The sequence below is a fragment of the Sinocyclocheilus anshuiensis genome, unplaced genomic scaffold, assembly GCF_001515605.1.
Source record: "Sinocyclocheilus anshuiensis isolate Anshui unplaced genomic scaffold, SAMN03320099.WGS_v1.1 scaffold385, whole genome shotgun sequence".
NCBI classification, from domain to species: domain Eukaryota; kingdom Metazoa; phylum Chordata; class Actinopteri; order Cypriniformes; family Cyprinidae; genus Sinocyclocheilus; species Sinocyclocheilus anshuiensis.
The window spans coordinates 442,093-461,522 of record NW_015539876.1 but is presented as its reverse complement, the minus strand read 5'-3'; the positions used below and the strand labels follow the sequence as shown (position 1 = coordinate 461,522).

At 37.4% G+C, this 19,430-nt stretch overlaps 1 long non-coding RNA gene across 1 annotated transcript in view; it reads left to right on the top strand.

The window, feature by feature from the left end:
* Positions 1-5,715, top strand: part of LOC107685291 (uncharacterized) — a 21,440-nt gene extending 15,725 nt beyond the window's left edge. The window contains exon 3 of the long non-coding RNA XR_001633936.1: positions 5,091-5,715. This is a non-coding gene — a long non-coding RNA (uncharacterized LOC107685291). The remainder of the gene's footprint in view (positions 1-5,090) is intronic.
* Positions 5,716-19,430: the final 13,715 nt, after the last annotated feature.

The window sequence follows — 19,430 nt, the reverse complement described above, 5'->3', positions numbered from 1 at the left end:
ACCCCCCCATGTACCCAAAACTAGCTTAATTAGTTAATCAGTGCTGCTTAATATTAATAAGATATATAAACAAATCATTGAGAAATTCCACCTATACTATCCAATTTCAATATGCAGTTTTGCACATTCCTATTTTCCATTCCCAATTGTCTCTTTCCCTCATCTGTATAATATGAATATACTTATATTTCTGTGCTTGTACAGAGGAGAAAAGCAGCATGTGTGTGTGTAACCATGGGCAATCATTGGCCTATTGTACAAACAAACCCAGAGCTTGGATCACATTGTTATTCCCAGTTCCATGCCAAGCCACTTTGGCCTTCAAAATCCATCATGTGCCCCCTAACACTGGCATTTAAGATAATGATGGATGTCCAAATGACAAACCATCTGGTGTGTCCCTTTTGAAAAGTACAGAATGATGACAATGATAGCACTTATAGTAATGTATGAAATATCAGGCCTAATCAACACTGACCTTAATTTCCACTCACTACCGTATCTTTGTGTGACTTTGAGAGTCGTTTCCTTCCCTAGTTTTAATGGTTTTCCTCTTTTTTTTTTTCTCCAGTTACAACTAAAAATTGCCATTCTGAGCCACATGAGATAGGTTTTCACAGTCGTACGGAAATGTTGTGTACATCAGCAATCTTGTAGTGAGAGTGGGTGAGATTTAGGCAGATAGCTGTTCCTTATCTCATCACATGTTTGAGATGTTGAGGGTTTTTAATACAAATATGCCACATAGTCGATAGCCTTGAGCAAGTAAGGGTGGACAAAATGGATAAAAGAATCATAAATTTTTCCCTCAACTCAAAACAGATTTTCCCCCAAGGTCATGCATATGGGTGTTGTGGTTTACCCGTAAAGATCTCAGCTTATAATTCAAAGGTTTTAACTTTGAACCCTATTAGCATGCTGTGGGTTAGCTGTTAGTCAATTGCAACTTGAAATGCATTTTTGTACATGTAATGTATTACTAGAAATTCATATAAGAGCAAGCTGATCATTCAGGTGACCTTACAATGTTTGCCTATTGGGTCTCACGTTGTTTTTTGAGCATTTCACTGTTATGGTTTTAACTCAAAATTGTTTTTAATCATGTATATAGGTGTTGCGATGGTAAAAATAGTAAAATACCTGTGCTTATAATTGAAACCTTGTCGATTTAAAACCAAGAAGGCACAATTAATGAGCTGCCATCATTGTGCCCTTGAGCAAGGTATTTAAACTCAGGTTACTGACTCTGATTGCCCCCGTAGTGTAAAAAAAAGATCATTGTGTCACTTTAGATAAAAAATCTGCTAAATGAATATATGTGAATGTCATGCATTGAACAGCTTGAAAGACTGCCTCAATACGCATGTTGGAGTCATCTTTGTCCTCCAAATGGTCATAATGGATTTGTGTCACCTTTGCAAGACTTTTAGTCACATTACTCTTCCTTTCATTAGGCCTTTAAAGAAGAAAATTTTCTAATTCATTTTAGTATGGTTTATGCAGTACTTAGTGCCATTCAATGTGCTATTTATTCAGCCAGTTTAACAAACCACATGTGGAGCTGCTTTTCAGATTGTACAACTCACACCCTCGAAACCCTGTGTTTCACTGCACATGTCCACTTCACTACTTATGAATCAGTCACCTGGCTGCTTCATTCACATCACTCAAATTGTGTATTAGCCGGCTGACCTGCCCTCACATCCATGGCATGTGCACCTGCTTTGATGTATGTCACACAAATGCCTCCTTATACAGATAATACCTGTTCCTTCTACAATCCAGCATTTAGCCTCCCCACCTGCCTTCTGGATACTGAACACCTGGTTTGTTCCTTGGACCAGCTGTGATTTTTGCCATACTTACATTAATAGGTCTTAAAATATGTGCTTTCCAATAATCTAATTTTAGAGAACGTTAGAAAGAGATGAAGTAAAAGACAGGAAGTGCTGGAGGACACTATTCCATGTGGGATTGTATTACGCTATTACCCTCATGTCTCATTTTCTGTCTAGATTTGTGTGCTTTGACAGCCCCCTTTCTCTATTGACTCTTTCACCGATTCCTTATTTCAAATCCTTTTGTGTGTGTGTGTGTGTGTGTGTGTGTGTGTGTATGTGTGTGTGTGTGTGTGTGTGTTGAAGGGAGAAACTAATTGGCTACAATTCTGGTTAAAGTTAATTTTTGCTTTACATTTATGCATTTCACAGACATTTTCAAAACAACACATTAGGAGTATATTTTATCAGTTCATGATAATTGAACCCATGATCTCCGAATTGCTAGCAGCATGATCTATTGTTTGAACTTAGAGGTATAGCTAGTTAACCCAAAAGTGAACATTTGTGAAAGTGTTCTAAAAAAAAGTGAAATTTCTTTCCTGATTCAGTCAAGACAACTTTTTCACTGGAGAAAACAATAATATGGATAGAGGACTCAAATTTTAGCTGGAAACAATTGATTGAATTTGAAAACTTTTAATAATAATGAATTTATTACAAACAGACAGCTTTTTGATTCACAAAATGTTAATTGATGGACTGTAGTAGTGGTCACGTGGATTACTTGTGGATTATTGTGATGTTTTGTGATAATTGTTGTGATCAGCTGTTTGGACTCTCATTCTGACGGCACCCATTCTCTCCAGAGGGATCCATTGGTGAGCAAGTCATGTAATGCTAAATTTCAGCAAATCTGTTCTGATGAAGAAACTCATCTACATCTTGGATGGCCTGAGTAAATTTTAAGCAAATTTCTTTTTTGGGTGAACTATTCCTTTAAGGAACATCTCAACTTAGCACTTTTTTGACGAGTTGTTTGGTTTAAGATTGTGTTGTGCAACATTATCAGGAAAACTTGTTTCTCCCTCTCTGGCTCGTTTACTGGCTTTTTTTGCTCTTTTTTTTAATCATCCTTTTGCTTTCCATCGTCCTCTCAATCAGTGGCCACTTTCTCTTCTGAGCTTGTTGATTTCTCTATGCCCCAAATGCCCTGTATTTACCCATGCACTCAGTCAGTATCCACTGGGCTGCTGAAGGTATGCACTCAGTATAAATGGATGTCCAGAGCTTTCATCCTCACAAGTGCTTTGTCCTCTCAGCAGCTCTTTCACTCATTTATTCATTTCAGAATCCCTTTTACAGGACTTTTTATTCAGCAACAAGATCTGACATTTATGAACTATCAGAGAAGTAAACAGAACAGAAATCATTAAAACTGCATGTGGATTTTTAGTGTTCTGTAAAAAGATAGAGAACTCAGATCGGCAGGCTGTGGGGCAAAAATAAGACAGAGTAAATGTTTTCATATGTTTACTCATATGCCATTATTAAACTATTGACTTTAGTCAGGGACTAAGAATGAAAACGAGGCAAAATGAGGCTTTAAGGGATAGAAGTACAGTGTGATTAATGGATTGTACTATTGTTTAATAATATATTGATTGTTTAGATGACAAAACTTTCAATAGACAAAACTCCTTAAAACAATTTTGAAAGTTGTGAGTTTTGAAAATTACATAATCTTGGACTTTTATACAATGCATGCTATTGTAAAGACTGTAAGGTTATCCCTCATAGCCTCGTTTTCATCAAAATGGCTTCTAACCTGACTAAGGTCTAGAAAATAGTATAATGACGATTATATAGAATCCTCATATGGGTCTTTAATCTTAGAAATCTGTTAAATGTACAGTACTGCAAATGCAGTCCACATGACCGGTGTACAATATTTTAAATTAATGAAATTCTTTATTTGCTGATAATCTTAATCTTCCCCTCCGGTGAGCTGTTAAATGGAGAACTGCTGAAACCAGATAATTGAATCAATGAGGCAATTCCAGTTCATGAACAAATCATTTAGATACATGAACAAATCATTCTGATTTGTGAACAAAATGGTAAGCCTGATTTGTCAACTGAATCAACTTATTCATTTTAAAGAACTAGTTCAAAAGATAGATTAATTTCCTGATTTGTTTCAATAACCCAGTCATAGCAACATTCAAATTAATGGCTCACTAAAGACATGAACTATTGCAACTTAAAATTGAAAAATTTAAGGGGGTCTGAATACTTTCCGTACCCACTGTATATTGGTCTTGATTATTTGATAAAGGGAGGGTTGGGCACAGGCATTGTTTTGAAAACAGATTATATAGTTCTCAGTATGTTTGGATGGGTGCTATTGTCCATTTTCCCTTTATAATCTGTCCACTTCTATTTATAATCTGTTGTTTTCAAAAATGTATTTTGTACTGATTTGCTCAACAGAGTGTTCTACTGTTAATATGTGAGGTTGGATGGTTGTAGTATAATCCTCATGGACAGATGAGACGTAGCATGTTGAACCGAGGGTCAGAAGGGCACAGATGCATGCCGATCGAGTGTGGAGATTAGGCCAGTGTCCAGTTGTAATTATAATGGTAATTCCACTCTCCAGATGGATGTTTTTACAAGCGAGCACAAGAAGGATGGTCCACACGTCTCTGAGAGTTGACGGCTTTGAGGAAAGCAGCTTATGTTAAATGGGCGGACGAGTATCACCAGTCTATTGCATCTCCAGCCTTTGACTTCACCGTTAATGCCTGGAGATCATACTTTTAATGCTACTGTCCCCTGCATTTGACTCTGCCATAATGTTTAAAGGGGTGGTTCATTGCGATTTCACTTTTTTAATGTTAGTTAGTGTGTAATGTTGCACACACACACACACACACACACACACACACACACACACACACACACACACACACATAAACAAATGCACTACAGAAGTGGGAATAATGCAAAACTGCTCAGAAATCGTCATATGAGCAACAAAGGAGGAATGAAACAAAGAGAGATGCTGGGTGATGTTGAGGGATGAACTTTAAGTAGAACACAAGAATACAGCCTTTCATTAAGAAAAAAACACCAAGCATCAATATGACAAAACACTGTGTCGCAGATTCTTTTCCCAAAAGCTTTGGATTGAATTTCCCCTTCTAACAGAGTGGGTTTTACAGGCTTTCTAAGGTTCAATTTTCATCTTCATAGGAACTTTCAGGTAGGGACTCATAATATTAATTTTCACTGTGCTCCATTTCACAGGTTGGGCTTCCCCATGATGCTGATGACCTGCACGATAGGCATGTGCTACCTGCTTGCAACTCACATCGGACTTCGCTGGAACACATAAACGTTCCCTCTACATGGGGAAGCTAAAAGACTTTGAGTGTGTCTGTAGTTTGCTTTTTGTGTGTGTGTGTTTTGAATGACACATCTGTTCTTCTTGGAAGGATCCATGTAGACCTGGTTCATCCGGAGGGACTAAGCTTTACATGCAGGAGAGGTACAGAGACGATAAACCATGGGAACATCTGATCATCTGCTGTATTCTTACAGGTGTATCACACTGCTATGGTGCTACTGCTGCTTTGTGATAATGCTACAAAGTGAGAGGTTTTTGGAAAACCTGTATATTTTTGCCAAAAAATGCAGAAAACCAGAAGATTCCCTTTTTTAAATGAAAAATATGCTTATATTATTTATTGATGCACAGTTTGAATTATGAACTATTCATTTTTGATGCATCTGCTGAAAGGGATCTTCTGTGGCCCACAATTGTTGAAATGTTGGACGGTTTAGAATTCTAAAAATTATATAATTTACATAATTTACCATATTCAGATAATCTATATAGTTATCCATTCATTTCATGTTGAAAATTTTGACCCACCGATGTGTGCTTATACATTGAAATGCAAAGGTTATATATATTATATTAAATATAATATTATTCATAATGACTTTCACTGCACCTTATAATCAGATTTATGTTGTACTGTAAATAATTGTAACCACATATATAACACATTATAATGCTTACTTAAATGTTGATCACAAATAACAATGTGTGTTTAATGCTCTTTAAAGGTGAATAGTGAAAGGTAAATTTTAACTGGTTACAGTTGTTTACAAGTATGAATGGGAATACTTTTATAAAAATGAAGACCTCTATAATGCATTATACAGTGCATATATAGGATATAGTGTGGATATAGGACACATAGAAAGGGTTACCACTGGGGATGTTGCCAGGCATTTGGTTTCTTCACTGTGTTCAGTCACTGTTTGTTTGCATCAACAAGAAAATCTTGCACCTGATTACAAGGAGAGAGTTTATGTAATCAGTGATGCATTAGATGTTTTTTAGTCAGTTCCCACCATTTTTTCTAATTTAATTTGGGCAGTTCAGCAATGACCTAATTAATCATCGCTATCACAATCCACTACAGAACTACCAGCTATATTGGAATTAATTATGTAAGTAAATCTATACAAAAATGCCACCGTATAAGATAGGTCCTTCCTGAAACTGTGTATTTAAGAATTAATTTATGTGTGGATAAATAATCAGTAGTAAATTATAACTTCACTTTAATGTATTTGATTTTTAATTGATTATACTATAGTACCATGTAGGCTACCTGTAGAGGTTACATTTGAGGATAGTTATAAATAATAAATAATAGTTGTAAATAATATAGTCACCCAATTCTTTGTAACTCATGTTGCCCCTGGTGGATTTTTTATTTTTTGCCCATTATGAGCACTTGATGAAGACCTGTAAAGGATGATCAGTTGGTTGCTTGTCTGTATGTTCTGTGACTGGGACTAATGACCATTGTACAGTAAAAAACAAAAGTTTGTACCATAAAACATCACTTGAGAATTTTGAGTTTCAATGTCTTGTAGAACATTTTGTGCACCAGTTACATGTTCAAATATCAGAACATATCAGACAAAGCATCTCAATCATTTCCAGCATCTCAGTCACACATGGGAAGAAACAATGTATTTGATTCATGATCGCTGATTTGATAACAAGTTTAGGTTTAAAAGAGAAAAAGGCATTACATCATGAGACAACTTCTGTAGTGCTTTGATTGGCGTCAGTTGCTGTAGGTTCACTTATGCTTCACGTGCAGTAAAAATTGGAATTGTGGGATATGCAGAGCATGACAAATGGATCAATAATTGTAATTTGCCCATTTGTTTGTCAACACATGTCTGCTGCATATCTTGAATGCACATTATCAGTGAGTGAAGTTGAGTATGCATATCACCACACTACTACAAGGAACAGCTGGAATGCTGGAAGTGCAGGAAATGAATTTGGCAAACAGGTGCTGATTACATCCAGCAGCCATGAAATGTCACAGGCAACACTGGGCAATGGAGCACTCACTCAGAAACCAGAATGCCTTTGCCTATTCCCTTGTTTACATAAATTCCTAAATTATTTTTTTATTTTTTGGGGAGTTTCTATGCTATAAAGTACATCTTTAATTCATAAGAGGCAGTGAAATGCTACAAATTTTGCAAAAGCATGTTTTTTGTCAGTCTCAAACTTCAAATACTTCTGATCCATCTAAAAAAATTAACTCAGAGATTTAATATTTTCGAGGGAAAGCAGAGATCTTGATCTTTTTAGCAACATTTTTAAGTCACCACCCTATGTAGGATTTTCTTCACAAAGACAAATGCATTTCTGCAATCTAAGAAAAAAAGGCACATAAAAAGTCAAAATGTATAAATGTACAAAAAAAAATCATATTTATGGTATGTCAAACAATAACAAAAAGTCTATGACAATTTCTTTTGACATAATTCTGACTTTTTATTTCATGATGTATGGCATGATAACACTTCTGCCGTGGCAACATCTGCTGAGCATTCGCAGAATCCACTGCATGTTTCAGTCTCGTAGAGCATTGGCATACAGAGTTATTTCCTTGTAGTATCACTGTGACACATATGAAGCAAAATAAGACTTAAAATAGAGCTTAAGAAAAATGTTGAACTGTCCATTCAAAACACTTTCCATCAAGCGTATAAATAATGTTTTTGAAATGTTAAACAGTTTCCTTTTACACAACAATGCTACAAGTTTTGCATTTAATTTCTTGATCGTTTGAGTTTTGAATCTTTGTCAGCAATTTTGTCAGCTGGTTCAATTAGTTTCCAGCTTATTGTTCCCTTGACGTTCTATCAACCAAGGCAATGCACAGATTTATAGGGTAATGGTTGCGGAGAATAGCTGTTAACATGAGGCATTATGCTTCAGAAATGTCCCCGGGTCTACAGGCTCTTATTAGAAATGCGTATTAAATGGTGTATTGCAGAATTTGATGGAAAGAGTTTTTTTTCCTGATACCACCATATTTAAATTTGTAGCTATACAGCTGCTGTTTAACTATGTCCGTGCCTTTTTTTTAAAGTACAACAGATACAAAGTAAAAAAGTTACAAAGCGTTAATAATAAAACAACAATCTTTAGCGAAAGTGAATTCAAACTGACAGAGCAATGTTATCAAACTGTAATTTGGAGAATGCACTTCCGTTCAACCAGTTCACTTCTACTTGGTGATTAAGTCTGTTCTGTAAATGCTCTAGTTGCTTTCGGCTGCCAGATTAGACAGAAGTTAGCTACAATGGAGGGTCAAGATTGTTACCAGGATTATTGGGTGATTGAGGGAACATGTAGTGTGTTAGACATTTTACACGCCGCCTTGTTTTTTTTGTTTTTTTTGAAGGGCATTAAAAGCGTGAAATTGACAGGAATATTTCACATCACAGCTCAGTATTGTCACTAACTAATAGAGGGCTTGGGACTGTGTGTGAATCCCATCTTGTGGATGTCATATCCCTCCAACTGCAATGTGATATGAGGAAAGATGGCAGATTTCAATCCGTGCCCAAGTCTGATTTCAAGTGCCAGTCAAACAACTGTTAGTGGAATGAATGGCTTCTGAAAGTATCAAAGAACCTCTTTGTTACAAACATGTGCAATATGCAAATTCATATTTTTTTAAAATAGTTTTATATATAATATCTATAATATACTGCAGTATATAATGTTTCTGTACCAATACATGTTCCTGCTATTCTGTAATACTGTCTGTTTCTTGGATTATTGAGATTTAATTTATAAACTCTTTATGATACAAACTCTTCTTGATTCTGAAAATGTGAAGGCCATGTTGCTTTGCACACCTAATATGATTCAATCCCAAGCCTTTTTTTCTCTTGTCACACAGACGTTTGAAAAACAGATGTGTCTCCATGTCACGAATGCTTTCATCAGTATGAGAAACAAAAAGGGAACTTTTGTTTGTGCAGTTTTTTTTATACAGAATAAAGCTGGTAAAGGCCTGACTTGGAATTGTTTTGTGGTGTTGCCATGTCAGTCCCTTGGGAATTTCACAATTGATGCAGCGCCCTTAAAGTATTGTGTTTTCTGTTTTATTTCACAGAAAAATTGCATCATTTCGGTTTCTTGTTTCAAGTAAAAATCACATCTCTCTGAGACGGTGAGGTTGGCAGGAAATTGCATTATCGAAGGCTTAAACAAGCTTTTGGGTGGTGGCAACAAAGCACGTGAAGATACAATTTCATTATAGCTAAACTGATGCAATTTTGTCCTTCATTTCAGTGTGCCCCTCTCCATTTCTTTCTTCCAGGTTAGCCTTTCAAGGCTTCATATGCAATGTAAATGCCATTTAAAGAGCTAGATCTGCGCCCCAACTGCCAGCATTGATTAACGTTAGTTAGCACTGAATGAGTCATTATTGTGGTGTTACATCACCCACTATCTAATCCATGTGCTTTACGCTTGTTTGAGGGCTGATCCCTAAGGGAGGGAAGCATTTGGCTCTTTTCCAACCTTATATTCCAGTAGATTTAGTTCTAGTCTGTGAATCACTCTAAAGTCTTGCGTGTGAGAACAATGTTGCTTGAGCTTGTCAAATGTCATTCAATGCTGAAGCCGCTAAACCCACTGACACCAATTATATAAATGTTATAGATAGTCTCCTTTCTCACTCATTGGCCGAGAAGGTTTTTACATTAGGTCTAAACACAGTTGATTTACTTCAAACCTGTGAGTTTTCAGAGCATAAAATGAGTGCCAGGTGTTGTCTAGGGAGGTGTATTCCAGCTAGTCCAGGGGTGCCTGAAAGTACACCGTTTGTGATATATACACTCACTGGCCACTTTATTAAGTATACCTTGCTTGTACCGGGTTGGACTGCCTTTTGCATTCAGAACAACTCAGAATTTTTCATGGCATAGATTCAACAAAGTGTTGGAAATTACTCTGATAATTTGGTCTATATTGACATGATGGCATCAAACAGTTGCTGCAGATTTGTTGGCAGCATATCCATGATGTCAATCTTCCATTCCACTACATCCCGAAGGTGCTCTAATGGGTTTAGACCTGGCGACTGTGGAGGCCAGTTGAGTATAGTGAACTCATTGTCATGTTCAAGAAACTAGTCTGAGATCATTTAAGCTTTGTGTCATGCGCCTCGTCATGCTGGAAGTATCCATCACAAGATTGGTACACTGGGGTCATAAAGCGATGGACATGGTCAGCAACAATACTCAGGTAGCCTGTGGCGTGTAAACAATGCTCAGTTGGTACTAAGTGGCACAAAGAGTGCCAAAAAGATATCCCCCACACCATTACACCACCACCAGCCTGAACCACTGATACAAGGCAGAATGGATGCTTTCATGTTGTTTACACCAAATTCTGACCCTGCCATCTAAATGTCGCAGCAGAAATTGAGACTCATCAGACCAGGCAACCTTTTTCGAATCTTCTATTGTCCAATTCTGGTGAGACTGTGCGAATTGTAGTCTCAATTTCCTGTTGTTATCCGACAGGAGTGGCACCCGGTGTGGTCTACTGCTGCTGTAGCCCATCTTCTTCAAGATTCAATGTGTTGTGTGTTCAGAGATGCTCTTCTGCATACCTTGGTTGTAATGCGTGGTTATTTGAAGGAGGAGCTTCATTCTCCTTTGACCTCTGGCATCAACAAGACCAAGGGTAGCCAACATCAGTCCTGGAGAGCCACAGTCCTGCAGAGTTTTGCTCCAACCATGTGCTGGATATTGAACGATGTTCTGTGAAAGTATATAGAAGCATTCATAAATTTGCATATGAATCTGGCATTTGTCTAATCTGTAATCTCCTTTATTTTGATGTTGAATGGGATGTTGAATAGGAAAAATACTCTGTAAGCTGTGTAGGAGGCTTCGCCTGACATGGCGGTTTTACAATGTGAATTAAACTGTTACTCTTTTGTTCTACCAAGACAGATACTGTAATTGTCCTTTCAGCTCTCTGACCGAGTTTGCTCTCTCCCTGATTGTAGTCTGTGTATAATTTTCATTGCCATTCTCCCCCCAATACTACTGCATGCTGAGTCCCGTATTAATTAGAATGGGATTAAATGGGTTATGTCGACTGTAATTAAGAAGTTGGGTTTAGAGCTTAGGGGAGACTCAGTGGAAGGTTTCTGAATTATCGAACCTCGGCCTGTAGAAGCGCAAAGTAATAAGACACAAGATGAGATCAGTGTTGGCACTGTCAGTCAGCAACCTCTATGTGTTTCCAGGGATGACCTTTGAAATTCATCCCCAAAACCGCATATGTTTCCAGCTCATTCTAAACCAAATAATTGCAAAACAAACCAGGATAGCATTTCAAAAAGGTGGAGATGCTAAGAGAGAATACACCGTTTATTATTTTGTATAATGTGTCATTTTATTTTTGCTTGCACAAGCCCTTAATTATTAATGATATATATAAATTATTTGTATTTTTATTATTTTATAAAAAATAATAAAATATTGTTTTATTATAAAAAAATATTTTATGTCCAGGAATCTATATTAAACTTTGCCACCTGTAACAAGCTGCGACTTCACAAGTTGTTGATTGACCGTTTTGAAAGAGTTTTCTCCAAATCCCTGTGGCTAATGTTGAGGCTCTTCTTGTATCCAAAGCTACAGCAACGGCATGTCATATGTTTTCCTGGTGTTGTGAAAGGGTGTTTTTGAGGCTTTAGAAAAAGCCAGCTACACAGACACAGGTGCACCAGTCATGTCAGTGGTAGTGAAAGCAGTGTAGTCATTGTGACGCTCTCATTAGTCTTCCCTTCAGCTACATGGGGGCGGCCAGGAATTGCCAAATGATTTCTACTGTCAAACAGATACTTTTATTTATTTATATTTTTTATTTTATATATTTACTGGCTGGGTTCTCTGCATCTTGTTTTCAAGGTTTGCCCCTCGTTTCATAGTTCATAAACTTTGCTAAGGCCTGCCTGATATATGCTTATGTTCTTATGATGTGCAAAACTGTGTACACATACTATGTTGTATGTTAAAAGGGCAAGTACAAGAACAGCTATAGCCGAGAATACATACTTGCTAAGCTTGGACTTACATAGATGCCAAGGAGAGTCTTGTGTCAATTACAGATGCAAGGAGCATCAAATGTATAAACATCAAAGCAAGTTTCTAACTAACTAAATATTTAATCAGGGTCCTATTTTGCATATACATATCTAGATAATTCCCAAATAAGACAATGAGCATAGTTAAGCCATGAACACTGTGCAAGGACCTGACCCTTAAGGGTGTGCTGAGCTCTAGCCCCCAGAGATTAACTAATAAAAGGGCTTTTTACATTTAAAATAGTTAACACTGGTCATTCTAAACCCCCGGGTAAACAGAACCCTGAGCTGCATCCCAATTCACATTCTACCCGTCCTAAATAGTATTTGAATGTTGTTCACTGTTCATGTTGTTTACGCCAAATTCTGACCCTACCATCTGAATGTCGCAGCAGAAGAGTGCCAAAAAGATATCCCCCACACCATTACACCACCACCAGCCTGAACCACTGATACAAGGCAGAATGGATGCTTTCATGTTGTTTACACCAAATTCTGACCCTGCCATCTAAATGTCGCAGCAGAAATTGAGACTCATCAGACCAGGCAACCTTTTTCGAATCTTCTATTGTCCAATTCTGGTGAGACTGTGCGAATTGTAGTCTCAATTTCCTGTTGTTATCCGACAGGAGTGGCACCCGGTGTGGTCTACTGCTGCTGTAGCCCATCTTCTTCAAGATTCAATGTGTTGTGTGTTCAGAGATGCTCTTCTGCATACCTTGGTTGTAATGCGTGGTTATTTGAAGGAGGAGCTTCATTCTCCTTTGACCTCTGGCATCAACAAGACCAAGGGTAGCCAACATCAGTCCTGGAGAGCCACAGTCCTGCAGAGTTTTGCTCCAACCATGTGCTGGATATTGAACGATGTTCTGTGAAAGTATATAGAAGCATTCATAAATTTGCATATGAATCTGGCATTTGTCTAATCTGTAATCTCCTTTATTTTGATGTTGAATGGGATGTTGAATAGGAAAAATACTCTGTAAGCTGTGTAGGAGGCTTCGCCTGACATGGCGGTTTTACAATGTGAATTAAACTGTTACTCTTTTGTTCTACCAAGACAGATACTGTAATTGTCCTTTCAGCTCTCTGACCGAGTTTGCGCTCTCCCTGATTGTAGTCTGTGTATAATTTTCATTGCCATTCTCCCCCCAATACTACTGCATGCTGAGTCCCGTATTAATTAGAATGGGATTAAATGGGTTATGTCGACTGTAATTAAGAAGTTGGGTTTAGAGCTTAGGGGAGACTCAGTGGAAGGTTTCTGAATTATCGAACCTCGGCCTGTAGAAGCGCAAAGTAATAAGACACAAGATGAGATCAGTGTTGGCACTGTCAGTCAGCAACCTCTATGTGTTTCCAGGGATGACCTTTGAAATTCATCCCCAAAACCGCATATGTTTCCAGCTCATTCTAAACCAAATAATTGCAAAACAAACCAGGATAGCATTTCAAAAAGGTGGAGATGCTAAGAGAGAATACACCGTTTATTATTTTGTATAATGTGTCATTTTATTTTTGCTTGCACAAGCCCTTAATTATTAATGATATATATAAATTATTTGTATTTTTATTATTTTATAAAAAATAATAAAATATTGTTTTATTATAAAAAAATATTTTATGTCCAGGAATCTATATTAAACTTTGCCACCTGTAACAAGCTGCGACTTCACAAGTTGTTGATTGACCGTTTTGAAAGAGTTTTCTCCAAATCCCTGTGGCTAATGTTGAGGCTCTTCTTGTATCCAAAGCTACAGCAACGGCATGTCATATGTTTTCCTGGTGTTGTGAAAGGGTGTTTTTGAGGCTTTAGAAAAAGCCAGCTACACAGACACAGGTGCACCAGTCATGTCAGTGGTAGTGAAAGCAGTGTAGTCATTGTGACGCTCTCATTAGTCTTCCCTTCAGCTACATGGGGGCGGCCAGGAATTGCCAAATGATTTCTACTGTCAAACAGATACTTTTATTTATTTATATTTTTTATTTTATATATTTACTGGCTGGGTTCTCTGCATCTTGTTTTCAAGGTTTGCCCCTCGTTTCATAGTTCATAAACTTTGCTAAGGCCTGCCTGATATATGCTTATGTTCTTATGATGTGCAAAACTGTGTACACATACTATGTTGTATGTTAAAAGGGCAAGTACAAGAACAGCTATAGCCGAGAATACATACTTGCTAAGCTTGGACTTACATAGATGCCAAGGAGAGTCTTGTGTCAATTACAGATGCAAGGAGCATCAAATGTATAAACATCAAAGCAAGTTTCTAACTAACTAAATATTTAATCAGGGTCCTATTTTGCATATACATATCTAGATAATTCCCAAATAAGACAATGAGCATAGTTAAGCCATGAACACTGTGCAAGGACCTGACCCTTAAGGGTGTGCTGAGCTCTAGCCCCCAGAGATTAACTAATAAAAGGGCTTTTTACATTTAAAATAGTTAACACTGGTCATTCTAAACCCCCGGGTAAACAGAACCCTGAGCTGCATCCCAATTCACATTCTACCCGTCCTAAATAGTATTTGAATGTTGTTCACTGTTCATGTTGTTTACGCCAAATTCTGACCCTACCATCTGAATGTCGCAGCAGAAATTGAGACTCATCAGACCAGACAACCTTTTTCCAATCTTCTATTGTCCAATTTTGGTGAGCCTGTGCGAATTGTAGTCTCAATTTCCTGTTGTTATCCGACAGGAGTGGCACCCGGTGTGGTCTACTGCTGCTGTAGCCCATCTGCTTCAAGATTCAATGTGTTGTGTGTTCAGAGATGCTCTTCTGCATACCTTGGTTGTAATGAGTGGTTATTTGAGTTCACCTCCTTCATTTAATACTCTAACAGCACTCAGCTCTGTTGGACACACAGAAAACACAGGGATTTTCTCTGATAGGTGTTATTTCAGCTTTGATAGCTTTGAGTGTACACAGTGAAAAATATTGCACTCGAAATGTTTAAATATTTTATCTTCATCTTATCTAATACTGCATCTGTGAGTAGACCTAAGATAGTAGGCCTTGCTCAGAAAATTTAAATGATCTCATGAATAAATGGAGCTTTTAGTATCACATTAAACTTTTGAACCAAGATGTGTTTTAAAGATGATGAGAATGAGACCTTGGGGAATTGGGTGTTTTTATCCTACAGAGGAGAAGGATAGACACAAATGCTCATGACCTCTGTGACTGTAACAGTTGTTTTTGCTCAGAGCAAATAAAGATTTGGAGAAGCTGGGGCAAGACTGCTGACCTCATTCTCAGGTTCGCTGGCCTGAATTTAGCTATCAAGAAATTACATTTAGGTTATGTGAGACATAGTGACTAATCTTCCCTTCTCAGAAGATCTGCGTAATTCTCTCAGAATCTTCTTCATTTAATGATCATAGGATGAGTCGCTCCCCTGTCATCTTTTCTCTTTCTTTTTCTCTCTCTATCCTGCTATCCTTGCCTCCCTGCCATTTCTGTTTTTCCCCTCTCTGGAACAGAACTAGAAATGCTTCCACAGCTCTGGTTATGCTATAAAAATGCAGAATCCACAGATTTCTGTATCTGTTGTACCGTGCAGCACTTAGAGGAGTAGCTGTACACCTATATATTTCAAGGCACTAAACTGATGCACACTGAATATCATTTATAGAAATAGAATCTGCTTATCTATGCAATTTTTATCATTGCCATTCAGTTTGGTGTAATTCTATACAAGTTATTTATTTATTTGACAAATATGACAGAACAAAGATTCTACATTAAACATTAAACTTGCAATATATCCGGAAAGATTTTTATTTTATTTTATTTGTTTACAATTATGAACATGTTATGAATACCTACTAGCTATCTTTTTGAAATTGTTAATGCTCATTGTGATAGACTATACTAAAACTGACTATTTTCAATTTTGAAAAAAGTTGTACTGATCCCAAACTTTTGAACTGAAATGCACCTAATAATGTCAATTTTTTCCCCTTCTTGTGCGTTTTGTTTTCTACAGTACAGTTCAAAATGTTTCTGCATTGCTCAGGTCTTTCTAGAGGTGTTCTTTCTTATCATAACATGTCACAAAATACACAGTAACAGAGTTTGGATGGTGGAGTCAGTCTGTCCTTTTTTGACATGCCAACTTTTGCATTGTTAGCCGAGACCTCAGTGAGAAGAGGTGACCCATTGTCCGCTCACCCTATCAGTGACACATCTTAACAGCGAAGCACATCTTTTCTGCTCCGTCAGCAACACACCATCTGTCACATCGATAGGTCCCTTTAGCAAGAATGGCCTTGTGAAAGTGTCTCTGATGCACTGAGTCTTCATTTTGTGAGTGAGCCATGTCCCACAAGAACCAGTTTCAGGACATCACACATGGACAGAATGACCTTCATACTGTGCCACAACCTGTGTGGCGTGTAAACCACTGCTAGTCTCTGTGTTTACTCTCTTTTTCTTTAAATCAGTTATGCATCTTGCATTGACATTTTTGATTACATGTCACTACATATAGCTATTGCAAAGCTATATGGTCAATCATATAGCTTTAATAGCTGAAGCTTTGGCCAGTATAAGAATTTATTGTGTTGTCTGAGTAGTTTTGCTGTTTAAAACCTAGCCTTATTTTATTAGTTATGACCATTAGACCTCTTTTTAAAAAGCTGTAATTGTGAGATTTTTGTGTAAGCTATTCTGAAGTTGGGAATGAGAAGACCTGGAGGCAGCAAGTAACATATTAAAACCAAAACATTTCTCTAAAGTAATTGCATATCTTGAATACTGTATTCACTTAATTAATTGACCCTTCGCAGGGAGCTTGAGGAGCTTGACTGAGGTGCTACAGTGATCTGTCACGACACATTAAAGAGCCACACAATGGTATTTATTCTTTGCATTTCTTAAAAAAAATTACAAAACTTGGAAGCAAAAATTTTGTTTCATACCAGAAGGAACCTGCTCTTTCTTGCCTGTTGGTGTGTTGTCAGTGTCCTCTTTGCTCCGCAATGTATGTCTTACTGCGTAAGAACATGATGTGTGGCATAAGAGCAACATGGCTTGTCGGACATAAAATCAGTAACTAAGTGGGGTGGGTCTTTTCGAAGGGTCAATTGTTATTGACATTTCATCTTATGATTCTGAATTTTTTTCTTGCAGTGCTGAGAAAAAAACAACAACTATTAGATATAAACTCAGAATTGCAAGATATAAATTCAGAATTGTGAGATATAAACTGCGAGATGTTGCAAGGAGAAAGTCAGAATGATATATTTAGCAAAAAAATATAGTTTATATTTTGCAAGTTACATTTTTTTTCTCAGAATTTCAGGTTTATATCTTGCAATTTTGAGTTCTACCTCACAATTCTGACTTTTTTTTTCTCAAAAGTTTTGTGAGAAAGAAAAATCAAAATAATCTTTTTTAAATATTATTTTCTTTCCTGGTGGAAACGCTTACATAATTACTTGTCTCTTCAAATAATAATACAAAAATTTAGATTCAAAGAATTTGATTATCTCTAATGACAATCCTATGTTAATGAACACTACTACTAATAATACCTGCCCCTATTTCTGCAGAGTCTGTATTGTGATATGGAAATCTAATGGACTCCAGAAACAGTACAGCTTTTATTTAGTGAACAGCTCGACACCTAAATCTTTGATCAATGATAATCAGATGCAGGCCCACAAGGATTGAAATGTCATCCTTTCACTTAAAGGTTTATTTGAAAAGTAGTAAATGTAACAAACTCTACTCCTTTCAGTTTGTCATCTAAACATTTGCAGGCAGCTCTGAGCTGTTTTTCCAAAGGTCTCACAGTTCAACATACAGTCGTGGCCAAAAGTTTTGGCAGTGACAGATTTTGTGTTTTGCAAAGTTTGCTGCTTCAGTATTTGTAAATTCTTTTTCCACATGTTTCTATGGTATACTGAAAAACAATGATAAGCATATCATAAGTTTTAAAGGCTTTTATTGGCAAAAAAAAATATGAGTCAATATTTACAGTTTTACCCTTGTTCTTCATAACCTCTGCAATTCGCTCTGGCATGCTGGATATTAGCTTCTGGGCCAAATCCTGACTGATGGCGATCCATTCTTGCCTTATTAGTTCTCGTAGTTGATCACGATTTGTGGGCTTCTGCTTGTCCACTCGCCTTCTGAGGACTGACCACAGGTTCTCTATGGGATTGAGATCCGGGGAGTTGCCTGGCCACGTATCCAAAATTTCAGTCTAATGATCTTCGAGCCACTTCTTTATCACTCGCTTTGAGACATGGTGCTCCATCATGCTGGAAAATGCACGGATCATCCCCAAATTGCTCATGGATCGTTAGAAGAAGTCGCTCTAGTCTTCTGCTGTCCAATCCTTGTACTTCCTGCAGAATTTCAGTCTGTCCTTGACATTTTTCTTGGAGAGAAGTGGCTTCTTTGCTGCCCTTCTTGACTCCAGGCCATTGTCCAAAAGTCTTGGCCTCACTGTGCATGCAGCTGCTCTCACACCAACCTGCTGCCATTCCTGAGCAAGCTCTGCACTGGTGGTGAAACTTCTCAGCTGAGCTGACTCCTCAGGAGGAGATGGTCCTCCTGGCGCTTGCTGGACACTCTGGGACGTCCCGAAGACATCTTCACTGCAGTCAAACCTCTCTCCTTGAAGTTCTTGATGATCCGGTTAATGGTTCGTTTAGATGCAATATTCTTTGTAGCAATTTCCTTGCATGTGAGCCCATTTTGATGCAAAGCGATGATGGCTGCACGTGTTTCTTTGGAGGTAACATTGCTAAAAAGAACACAATGATTGGAAGCGCTGCTTGCCTCTTTTTATAGCAATCAGACTGCTCTTACAATCTAATTAGTATGATAGTGATTTCACCTGACTAGTACTCATTCACACTTTCATATGTGCTGCTGATATGATTAGTCAATTAATGTTAGCTGGTCATTTTGTGTCAGGATCAAAAAACAGTGAAATTAGTTTTTTTGTGAAAAGTTCCTTTTTTGGCCAATGAAGCTTTTAGCAATTATTTAAAATGCATCTGATCACTACACAATAATCTAGAAACAATGTGAATGAACACCACAACAGCTTAAGCAGCAAACTTTGCAAAACACAAAATTGATGTCACTGCCAAAACTTTTGGCCATGACTGTA